Genomic DNA, 12,188 nt, shown 5'->3' with positions numbered 1-12,188 from the left:
ATTAGTTCCCTGTGCCTCTGTCCAGCAGAGCCATTGAAGTGATCCTCGGGGTAAACTTTCTGTTTCCCATCCACTCGTCAAGGTTTCTCTTGAAGAGGTTTAGCGAGGAGCTCTGCCTAATGTAGATTGAAATCTTGTTCCAGAGCATTGGAAGTCTCTGCAACAGGAATCTATCCCTCCAGCACGTCCTATTTATTGTTGTGGTGAGGTTTAGATCCCTAGAGCAGGTGGCTCGAGGGAATATGGTTTTCTTTAGGTGGAGCATGTCCATCAATTCTGGGTTGGACATGGTCTTGTATGGCAGGCAGAGATCACCTCTGAGTAGGCGGTATGCAACCGAGTACAGCTGGAGTTTCTTCAGTCAAGCTGCATAGGGCATCTGTTTGAGGCCAGTGATCCTCTTGTGGTATTTCCAGCTGTTGCAGGTGTCTTGTAAGGTACATCCCAAATGGGGCGTTGTACTTTATGATGGGTCTGATGAGTGATGCGTAGAGGGGCACAATGACCTCTTTTGATCTGGATGCAAACCGTTTTGTGATTAGGTGGGCCACATAGAAGGATTTTCTAACTACTTTGGCAATGTGATTATAAAAGGAGAGGTTACTATCTACTTGGGTCTCCAGATCCCTTATTACGTCTTCCGTATTTAGGGGGCTACCACCTATGGGGTAGTTTGTGGGTACTTTGCTTTTCCCAAAGGGGATGACTATGCACTTTTTGGCATTTAGCTTGAGGCCAAGGTTTTGACACCAGGTATCTGTCTCAGTGAGACCCTTTTGGAGGATGTCTCTGTCCGCCGGAGAGTCAATTATAGCTCCTAGTTTGCAGTCATCTGCGAACTTGGTCAGCCATAGTCCTTCTGTGCTTGCCTGTATCGCTGAGAAGTATATGCCAACCAGGAGGGGTCCTAGGACTGAGCCCTGGGGAATGCCACTTGTAACCGGTTTAGAGTCAGACCTAGCTCCCACAACTCTTACCATGTGGGTTCTGTCTGTGAGCCAGTTGGCAACCCATCTCATGACATAGGGGTTTATGTTCAGGCTGGTAAGCTTGTCTATAATACCTGAATGGGGAATGGTGTTGAAGGCCTTTGTGAGGTCTAGCTGGGCTGTGTATACCACCTTTCCCTCGTCTATAGCTTTGGTAACTGTCTCAAAGAAGTCCACCAGGTTTAGGAGGCATGATTTGCCCTTAACAAAGCTGAAGTGGGTAGGGTCCAGTGTTTGGAGGTTCCCAATGTCTCTGTTTATGAGATCCATGATGATGCGCTCCATAGCCTTGCAGACCAAGCTAGTCAAGCTTATAGGGTGATACTCCTCCAGACTGGTATGTCTAAATGAGTCTCTCGAACTTCCCCATGTACAACTCTTTGTAAGTAGAACTCTCCTTTTCAGATTATCACCAATTATAGGACCCCCTCCATGAACCAGGACATCCACAATGCCTACCTGGACATCCTAGAGTCCCTCAATATACAACCAAATACCCTGATTTTGGGAGATTTCAACTACCCATCAGTAGACTGGTCTAACTACACCTCTACCAAAGCACTCACCCAGAGATTCTTAAACTTTGTAAACTCCAATGACCTGGACCAGTTAATAGATGCACATTCTAGGGGTTCAAACATCCTGGATCTGGTACTCATGAACATGAATGATCAATACACCACCCCAAGTGTACAGTCATTTCTAGTGGGCTCTGACCTCAATCCAGTCATACTAGAAATAACAATAGTGTCTGACCCTCCCTTAGCTAGAACTAAACTAAAAAATGTCTCCAAAGCTAACCATAATCTTTTATGAGGTGATATTACCAGTTTCATAACACCTACCCCTATTGATGGCAAGGATACCTATGCCAAGGTTTAATCCTATGCCTTGTATAATCACCTCCACAGTTCCATCAACTCAGCTGTACCCAGTAGAATAAAATTAAGTTCCACACATATGAACAATCCTGTTTGGTGGACGTCCACTATAAATAAGCTATATAACAGGAGAAAGAAACTGCTGTCCAAAAGCAGTAGAAGACATTTCCCAAACTCAAAGGACTCCCTTATTGGACTAAATAAACAAATTAGACACCTAGTGAAAAAATCCAAAGCTAACTACGAATCTAAATTGGCCACACTAGCTAAGGGTAACCACAAGGCATTCTTTGGCTATGTCCGCAACCTCAAAGGTAAATCCCAGATTTGCACTGAACTTGTTGTAAATGGCACAACATATACTGAACCTGATGATATTGCTAACCTGATGGCAGATAGGTTCAGTGAGACCTTCCCCCCATGTCACTGACCAATATACCACAAGACATTGCTCCCACAAGTCCTCCCCCAGACATCTCCAAGGAACAGGTCCTCAATGCCCTTTCCAAGGCAAAAAACACAGCCTGTATGGGACCAGACATCATCTGTGGCAGAATCCTAAACTGCCTAAAGCAGGGGCTAGCAGCCCCTCTGTGTACCCTCTTTAACCATAGTCTAAGCACTGGGTATGTTCCTGCAGAGTGGAAAACTGCCACTGTCATCCCCCTCCACAAAGGAGGCTCCTCTGCTGGCCCTGGGAATTACAGACTAATAAGGCTGACCAGCCTCATATGCAAGATCAAGGAGAAAATCATCATGAACCTCATCAACAAGGATATAGGCAACCTCCAAACATTAGAGCCATCCATGTTTTGTTTCATCAAAGGGAACTCATGCCTGCTGAACTCAGTGGACTTCTTTGAGACAGCCACTGAAGCCCTGGATGAAGGCAAAACTGTGCATACTGCTTAATTAGACCTAAAGGCCTTTGACACTATTCCTCATTCAAGCATCATTGATAAACTTACCCAACTTAAAGTAAACCAGTATATAGTTAGGTGGGTTGCAAACTGGCTCACCAACAGAACACACACAGTTAAAATAAGGGACTCTTCATCTGCCTCCAGACCAGTAATCAGTGGAGTACCACAGGGCTTGGTGCTGGGGCCCCTGTTGTTTGGAATTTACTTTTCTGAAGTACAGGCCAAAACAAAAGGTGTGTGGCTAACAAAGTTTGCAGATGACTGCAAGTTGGGTGCAATCATTGAATTCTATAGGGACATTGTCTTGGTCAGGAAAGTTTTACTCAAACCAACAATAGGTGCCAAAGTCATGGGCTCAAGCTAAATGCCAAAAAGTGCATCATCATCCCCTTCAGCAAGGATGACATCCCTGCAAAGTGCCACATTAACAACATCTTAAGTACCCGATCCATGGTAAGAGATCTGGGCACACAGGTTGACAGCAACCTCTCCTTCCACCATCATGTTTCCACAGTGGTAAGGAAAGCCTTTTACTTTGCCCATCTCATCAATAAGGGCATTTCCTCCAGAAAAAAAAGAGGTTATAATCCCCCTGTACTCCTTCTTTATTAGATCAATTATAGAATACAATGTGCCCTTCGGTATGTACCACACCAGGCACCTCTGACAATTGGAGAGACCTCAGAGGTAACTTACAAAGAAAATTCAAGATGTCCAACACCTGTCCTATGCTGATTGACTAAAATCCCTGTTGCTATACTTTGTGTCCTACAGACTATTCAGGGGTGACCTCTGCCTACTCCTATAAGGCAACCGTGGACCCTGCCCTGATATAAGTGCTACACATCAGCAAGACAGATGGTACTTACTGCATTCACTCTAGCAACCTCAACTTGAGAAGTGACATTAACAGAACCTGCTGGTGAGACAGATTCATCTCCCAAAGGCTCCCCCTGCTCTGGAATAAGTTTCCAGTCTTAATAAAACAAAGCCCTTCACTGACCCTATTCAAATGTAATCTCAATAATTGAATGGGAAATTGCACATTCATCCTAGAGTTTGTATTTTGCTTATTCTACTAGCCTTGCTGTCAGTTGTTTTATTTTCGTCCTGGAGTTTTACCTGCATTCCTTCTGGAGAGGGGCAGCAGGTGTTGAATCAGATCTACTAACAGCACCACTAAAAGAGAGAAAACGTGGTTAGGATTGTAAGGCAATAGTGCAGTAGTTGTCACAGAGTGAGTAAGGTGTGGTGGAGATGGCTATTAGTAGCCTTATGGTCAGAGTTTGAAGAATAGAAGTTTGTAGATATTTGCAGAGAAAAACAGAGTGCCTGGATGTGTGCCAGGGAGTGTGCTTTAGTGAGCAGATCATGGATATGGTTATCATAAAGGTAAAAGTCTTGTGCTGCTTTTTGGTTTTTAGAAAACCAGCCTAGGGCTATTATAGGAAGAGAATACATCAGAAAGAAAAGTAAGACAAAAAGTGAAATTAAACATTATAGCAGATGAGATGAAGCCATTGTACTAGGGTGGGTATGAAGCATAGCTGCACAGGTACTGTTTAAAGTCTATAATTAAGCTGCTGCAAAATAGTTTTAGAAATAAAAATGACAGATTGCTAATCATAAACAGGAAATGGTTTATATGGAGTAAATTATGTGTAGGATTCCAAAATGTGTTATACTATACTTCTCCAAAGTTTTCAGCTTAATCAAGGAGGATGTAACAAACAGTATTTACATGTAACATCATTAGGAATAATAATATTGTCAAGGCAGATTTTATTCAATAGACTAATACACTATACTTTGGATTTTCTTATGTTATGGTTATATGAGCATATATGTAAGTTGGGATTCCAAAATATCTTTCATTATTGTACTGTGGGTTAATTAAGAGAGTAATGTAACAAGAAGTGCTCCTGTGGCGTATGCACATGAACTGTTAAACTGAAGACAGATCTTAAACCAATGCATTAATGCAGTGCATGTTGGCTTTACTTGCATTATGGTTATATATGGACTTGGGAACACACATTTGCTTGCAGATGCTCGCACACACACACAGACACACACACAGACACACACACACACACACACACACACACACACACACACACACACACACACACACACACACACGCACAAATGAGAGAATATGTGCTCTAACCGAACATCTTACTGATTCTCTTTTCTGCATAGCAGATAGATATGAACTACTTGCATATGGTACTGGTAGGTAACATACTGTAAAGGATATTTTTGGGCAACAGTGTTCTATGCTGAGAATACAACACTGGCATGGACAGCACATAGATGTGAAAAATAAGTATCAGTATCTACAAAAGGTGTCCACAACAAACACTACAGCAGAGCTACTGCCATCTACATTAGAGCAATTACCAAAGGAAGCCTAGCAAGAGTAAGTAATATCACAATATATAGAAATGTATTCCTCAACAAAACTGCTGTATAGTCATATACACATAATGCAAACATAAAATGTGATACATCACATGAGATGTGATATAATAGATAAGGAGACATGCTTTAGTATCAAGTAAGTATACAATTTTTGCATGTAAAGGTAATAATCTCACATATGTTAGAGCTTCCGAATACTGCATCCTTATGTGACCTATTGATTACTTTACTGAACTTTCCAATGCTCATTGATGGGCTTCATTAATATACCATGTTTTAGAATCATATTCTCTGCAAAATGTGTAGACTGCTGGAGACTGATAGTTCATTGTGCCAATATTCACAAACGCTTGCTGATTCAGAACTATGTTCCAAAGTCTGCAAGTCTTGCAGAACAAGCCAGCTACATCCATGTAGAGGGATAAATCCTGATTATGATCCATGTTACCTTGAATCATTTATGTGGTCTGTGCACCTGTCGGAGCTGATGAGTGAAACAAGGAATACTGAGATGAGGTTTGCAGTATTTGAAGGGATGATAATGACAATGTGCTGGTCTGATGCAGGTGGCCAGAACCATGAATGGTAGCTGAGCTAGTTCAACAAGCAGGCAATTAGGTTGTATTACCACTTTAGGGTGTGGTGCACACCTAAAGAGAGGCCCGTACCTAATAGCTCATAATTAATTTCTGAAAGATGTCTCCTTTCATGTTTGCCATCCTATATGAACATCAATGTCTTCTCTTAAGCTCACCAGCTGGTAATGCTGTCCCACAGGATTAAACACTTTATTGATAATGAATTGTCGTGCTATCAGGTATATGAAATGTCAGGGAGCTACACTTCCACAAATGCCAGTCAAACTCATATAACCTTCATGAAGTTGAAAAAATTTGTCTTGTAGAAGAAACTGCACATGATACTGGACTTACCAACAGAGTGATATAAAAGTGGAGTTTCAGAAAAGCCTGCTATTTACAGATGTGTCTTCAGTATCACATGTAGTTAGAGTACCCTGTGATGTGATCATGTCTGGATATACATATGGCTATTATCTCTTAGTATGCAGTAGTATGAGCAACACAAGCATGTGTGTGTCCAGTATTGTACAGTTTACAGTATAAAGCAATGTGTGACAGCAAGTTGACAGTAGTTCATACATGTTTGGAATGTGATGTATTGAAAACACGTATTAACTGCAATGATACATTTAGACACCACTCTTAAACAGTACTAGCAGCTATATTAACCCATATGATGTAGTATTATAAAATACTTTGTTATGCGGGTAAAATGTAGTTATACGTGTATGGAACTGGGAGAATAATAACACAGCTGTGGTTAACATATCAGCCAACTACTAGGGTACTTGGAGCATACTTGTGGAAAACCTTACATGATTACATAAATGTAGATGTGCTACACAGTACTGACAGCAGTGGCATGCACAGGTAGTACAAAACATGTTCAACGTGCAGTGTATTTATCACACAGGGAAGCAACCTCATGTGCAATGAATACTATGGTGCATATACATTGTTTAATTATTATTATTATTACTATTATTATTGTTGTTGGCTGTAGACAAATTGCTAATAGAGGTACACGATTTTTAGAACTAGGCAGTTAAGGTACAGTGTGCTGTCACATTACTATAATATTGATGATTTACTCATTATTTCACGTAATGCAGAAGTATTGGAACTGTTCTGCCTAAAGTATCTTGGTAGGCAGTATAAAGTAAAAATGCTGCAATGCATTCATCCATTTGGATGTCTTTTGTGCTATGTATTAGGGCCCTGGCTCACATGGATTCCGACCATGAACTTACACCTGGTGCTACAGGGGAAAGCTAAATATATTGCACTTCTTGTATTAGAACCCATGATCATTTGCATTACACCCCTACAATTAAACTTGCTGCAACAGGAAGAGATATAATGGTTCAAAAAATCTATATTACACATGATTCCTTGTAATCAGCTTGCATTATATGTTGCCTATTAACAAAATATAAATGACCAAGTCCACACTCTACTCAAACCAGGAACCAAAAACCAAAATGGAAACGGTTGCTATAAAGGCTGTCTTCCAAATACTCAGCACCTCCAATAACTCCACCAGATATACCAAGGACCATCACCATTGTTAGTGCGAAGTACCTCTAAGTGTAAAAAATTAAAAAATTAAAAGTTAAGAGTGTCTCTATTGGTATGATTATAAATAAGTATTTATATTCATATTAATATTAATATTATTACACTTAGAGGTGGATTTATACTATTCCTTTATACTATTCCTAGGTACACGAGTTTGTAGGCAAACATATAAGGAAAGTATAGGTCTTAAGTATGAAGTATAAAGTATAATAATGTATCTATATGAACTATTGCTTTCATGAGTAGATTCTGTAGGAAATTTAAGCAGGAAGCCAGCCCCATTCAGCTCAATACAAATTAATATAAATTAATATAAATTAATATAAATTATCAATATCATTATTTTTTACACCATCCTAACTTTACACTATATTGTATTATGTTACACGTTTGTATATATGTTATCATACATATCTACGTTTACTAGGGGTATATATGTGTAAATTATTTAATTTGTCTAACGGATGTCTATAAGCATCCATTGTGTATTTCAAATACACGTATACTAGTAAACATGATTATACGTGTATTTTTAGTTAATTGGAATCACTAATTATTTAATTAATGGAATTATGGGTACTATATAAGGAATCAAGATGTGTTATGTACTGATTCTGAAGTGGTCTCCAGTGGGAGACGAAAGCGCTAAATCCGTACTGATATTTCTGTTACTGTAGATCTTTTGAGTGTATTTGTTAATAAAATAACTTTGCACTAACAACGTTGGTGGTCCTTGGTATATCTGGTGGAGTTACTGGAGGTGTCGAGTATTTGGAAGACAGCCTTTATAGCAACCGTTTCCATTTTGGTTTTTGGTTCCTTTTATCAACAAAATATGATTGTATTTTAATGTGATACCACCTCATTGTGATCCATTATTCCAATTTCTTCTCTTTGTCCCAGCTCTATTTTGACTCTACTTCACTGTAATAAGAGTTAACTAAAACTTTAATACACCTAATGTTGTTTGTTACTACAATCTGTGTAAGTATGTATGTTTCAATATTTCCATAATATGTAACACCACTGTATGTCATTTCAGTAATTCTGCCTTTGTTTACTTCATGTCAACTCAAATCTTAATACACTTTACATTGCTTTGCTACTTTAGTCTGTGTAAATATGTATGTCTTAATATTTCCATGATATGTAATGCTATTATATATAATGTTAGTAATTTTAGTAATTTTGGCTTTGTGTCAGCTGTTCTGTTTGTATCATGTTCACAATTTATTGTATTATACTGGAGCTTTTCCCCTCAGGTCTCCACTGAAAAAGGGCACCTTGCTCAGTTGGACTAACCTGGTTAACAAATGTCAAATAAATGAATAAAATAAATTGTGCACACACTATACAAACATACAGTTGTGCCACTACAGCCCTAATGGATATTGTATATCATCAAAAATATAACTGCACAATGGTTTAATCTTTCTAACTCTAAAATACATAGTAATGGATATAGGTCTCTCATGTTTTTGTGGGCATTCACAGTAGGTTACACCAGCAGCTGATATGCAAAACTACCATATAATAGAAAAACATTCAAGATGGAGGATCATTAAAATCCTTTAAAAGTTTACATATCACAGCTCAACTGCACCTATCTAGGTATGCCAAAGCCAAGCATACATTATTACAGTCTGAATGCATCAGTTTGTAAGAACTTCCAAAATAGAATTCCAAGTATGCCTTATACATGGGGGAGTCTGCACTGTGCAGTATGTAGTAGGTATACGGAGAAGCATAGCTGACTCAGTTAAAACCCTGTGCCGGCACTATGAACCAGCACCCTACCCCCTCAGTTTTTCAAGTGAAGAGCAAATATAAATAAATAAATAAATTCACTGTAATAAGCCGTATGTGATTGACTTATTACAGTTAGATCTAGGCACACCAACCACGTTGTCAGCGCCAGCAATTCAGGTCCCTTTTCTGGGCCCTGCCACCAACCTTCCTTTTAAAATACTTTATCTAAGGCAAAAAAAAGCATTTCTTTTTTTAAACTGTTGCAAACAGTAGCTGCTACAGTTTATGTGCTATGCATGCATGGAGAACTACAGCACTCAGGTTTTAGTTAAAAAAAAAAATAATAATTTTTTTTTTGTTTTACTTTTAAACTGTAGCAAACTGTTTGATATAATGTAGCAGCTGCTACAGTTTAGACCACACATGGAGTGCTGCAGCACTCAGTTTGACCGCAAATGCAATATTGGCTTTTAAAAGGCAGTATTACATTAAAGAGTGATAGGGATTGGCTGATCGTGCCCCTCAACACTTTGCACTCAGGGCTGTTACTTCTCTTGCCCATCTTAGCTATGCTACTGGGTACACTATGAAGCAGCTGTTATCCCTAAGCTTGGAATACATAGTGTTAACTTAGATAACTGATTTTGCAAGAACATTATTATAGCTACGTAACAAATACTCCTGGGTAGTGAAGAAATTAACAGTGTTGACATCACCTGGAGGTATAAACCTTAGCTTGAGATGATTGTCACTGCAGAAGTGACACCCCAACCCCCTGTGCAAAATGGGAAAAGGGGTTGAGGATGGATGGATGGATGGATAAACATCACTAAACTGTACACCGATAGAAAACAAATTATTATCTAGGCTGCTAAGTTGTCTGCTGTGTGTAACTACATGATTTTTGAGTACATTATCAGCACATCTTATTACAGCTTTCTTTCCCATAAACCATATTACAACATTTGGCAGCCAGACAAGTCTTATGAGGGCTCTACATACCTCCAGCATTTGTGGACTATTGACTATTGCACACATCTGAAGCATCCCATAAAAGTACTGCAACATACCCATTGATGTGCATAGTGTAGTAGCAGGTGCAACAATATGAAGATACAGTGCTTAACTATACATCTTGTCAACAAACAGCAGTACAAAACTGCGAGAAGAGCTATAAACCTATAAGTTTCCATTATTACACGTAGTTGCTAAACTGTTTTTGTAAATGTAATGCTTGTTGAATATATTTTATTTTCTGGTGTATTCCACTACTATGAGCACACTGAGTATTACTTCTCCTCTTACAGAACCATACGACCTTTCCTGCAAATATGCAACAGATGCTCATGAGTGATTGGATAATATGCTAATAATAACTGTTGAGTTCCCTGCATGTATAACTCCATTTTACCAACATGATAATCCTTGTTATAATAGTATAAGTTGCTTGTTAGTACAGCTACTAGCACTGCTTACAAATGATGTATTACCATGTCATTACACGCTGCTTGTGTGCACAGTAATTGCATTAATAATATGAGTGAACTGATTTCAACTCCCTGTTGCACATGACATTACACTAGAGTATACTGTACACAAATATCATAACACTGCTCAGATCACCACATATTAATAGATATCAACTGTATGTATATCCAAGTATAACTGCAGTGTACTATACTCTATGTGCAATATTCAAGACATACCTGGAAAGTTCAGACATTTCCGTAACTCTGATCACTGCTCACTCTGGTGATACATCCTACATCATATACATTTGTATGCATGACTTCCTTCTTTTTTTGCATATCTTGCAGGTTGTATTGACTTCTGAGTATATGCAGCTGCACTAAGCCCTCCTCTCCATGATGTTACAGTTATACAGGGTCAGCCTCCATTACTGAACCCCAGGGCCGGCCTTAGCTGAACTGGTGCCCTAGGCGAAGTAGTACTCTGGCGCCCCTTAAGCTCCACCCATACCGTGCTCATGAAACACCCCTATAAGCCACACCCACAGGTCAGTCACTCCCCAGGAAAGCCACTCCAGCCATTTCCTTCATTTAAATGCATATGAAGAAAAGATACCTTGTGATGCAGTTAAACTGAAAGTGAAGGACAGTGGAATTTTCCTTTAATAAACCTGCTTTATCAGTTGCCCCTTCACATATATTTTAGTATAAAAGTCATGTCCTCAGAAAATTGAAGCTCATATGCCTTATTTCAAAGAGTTGCTTAAGTTAATCTAAACATTTTAATTTACTTTGGGGTAGGCGAGTGAACCTTACAGCTCAGTGAAAGTAGAATAGCAATCTCCCTCCTCCCTGTGTACAGTAGCTTAAGTTTGAATAGCACAAACACAGATAGACATTTGCTAAACAATACAGTCTCACAATGAAAACAGACTTAGCATGAGCAATAAACTTCTCTGCCATTGAAACGGAATGAAAATCCACATTCATAAAAAATGCATTTGGCCAGTGGAGGCTTAAGTTTACCTTTGGGCTATTTTCAAAATGGCCTCCTTGCACACATTTTTAGGGCCATGCATACATACATGTATGTGTTCTTTGATTCACCTTCCTGATTGTATTAAATTACATTCCTTGTATAATAAAGCACCACTTGTTAGTGTGTTTTTTAAATTTGTAGTTTTGAACATTTTTCCAGTAAGCAATAAAACAAAATGCATGACCCAGTAATGACAAACCTGCCCATTTCAAAACATTTTAACCATAAAGAGGGGATGGGAGTGTGGCCTCATGGTTATGGTGTTTGCCTTACAAACACAAAGTGCAGGGTTTGAGTCTTACAAGGGATAATTGGCTAGGCTTAAATTGGCTCACAAGGGCAGTTAGCTTAGTACTAATCTATGAACCTATAAAAGGCCACTCAAAGTTCTGTCATTACAATCCACAAGTCAATAAGCACAATCTCTGCAGAAGTAAAGCTCATCCGAATAATTCTACATTAAAGAGATTTTTTAATATTGAACAGTCTGTTACTGGCAAACAATTTTACATTTCAGTGTTTCATCTACCAATTAGGAACAGATAAATACACCAA

Source organism: Protopterus annectens, chromosome 1.part2, assembly GCF_019279795.1.
Source record: "Protopterus annectens isolate FY-2018-M chromosome 1.part2, PAN1.0, whole genome shotgun sequence".
Taxonomy (NCBI): domain Eukaryota; kingdom Metazoa; phylum Chordata; order Ceratodontiformes; family Protopteridae; genus Protopterus; species Protopterus annectens.
The sequence above is the reverse complement of the archived record's forward strand: the minus strand, read 5'-3'. Positions refer to the sequence as shown.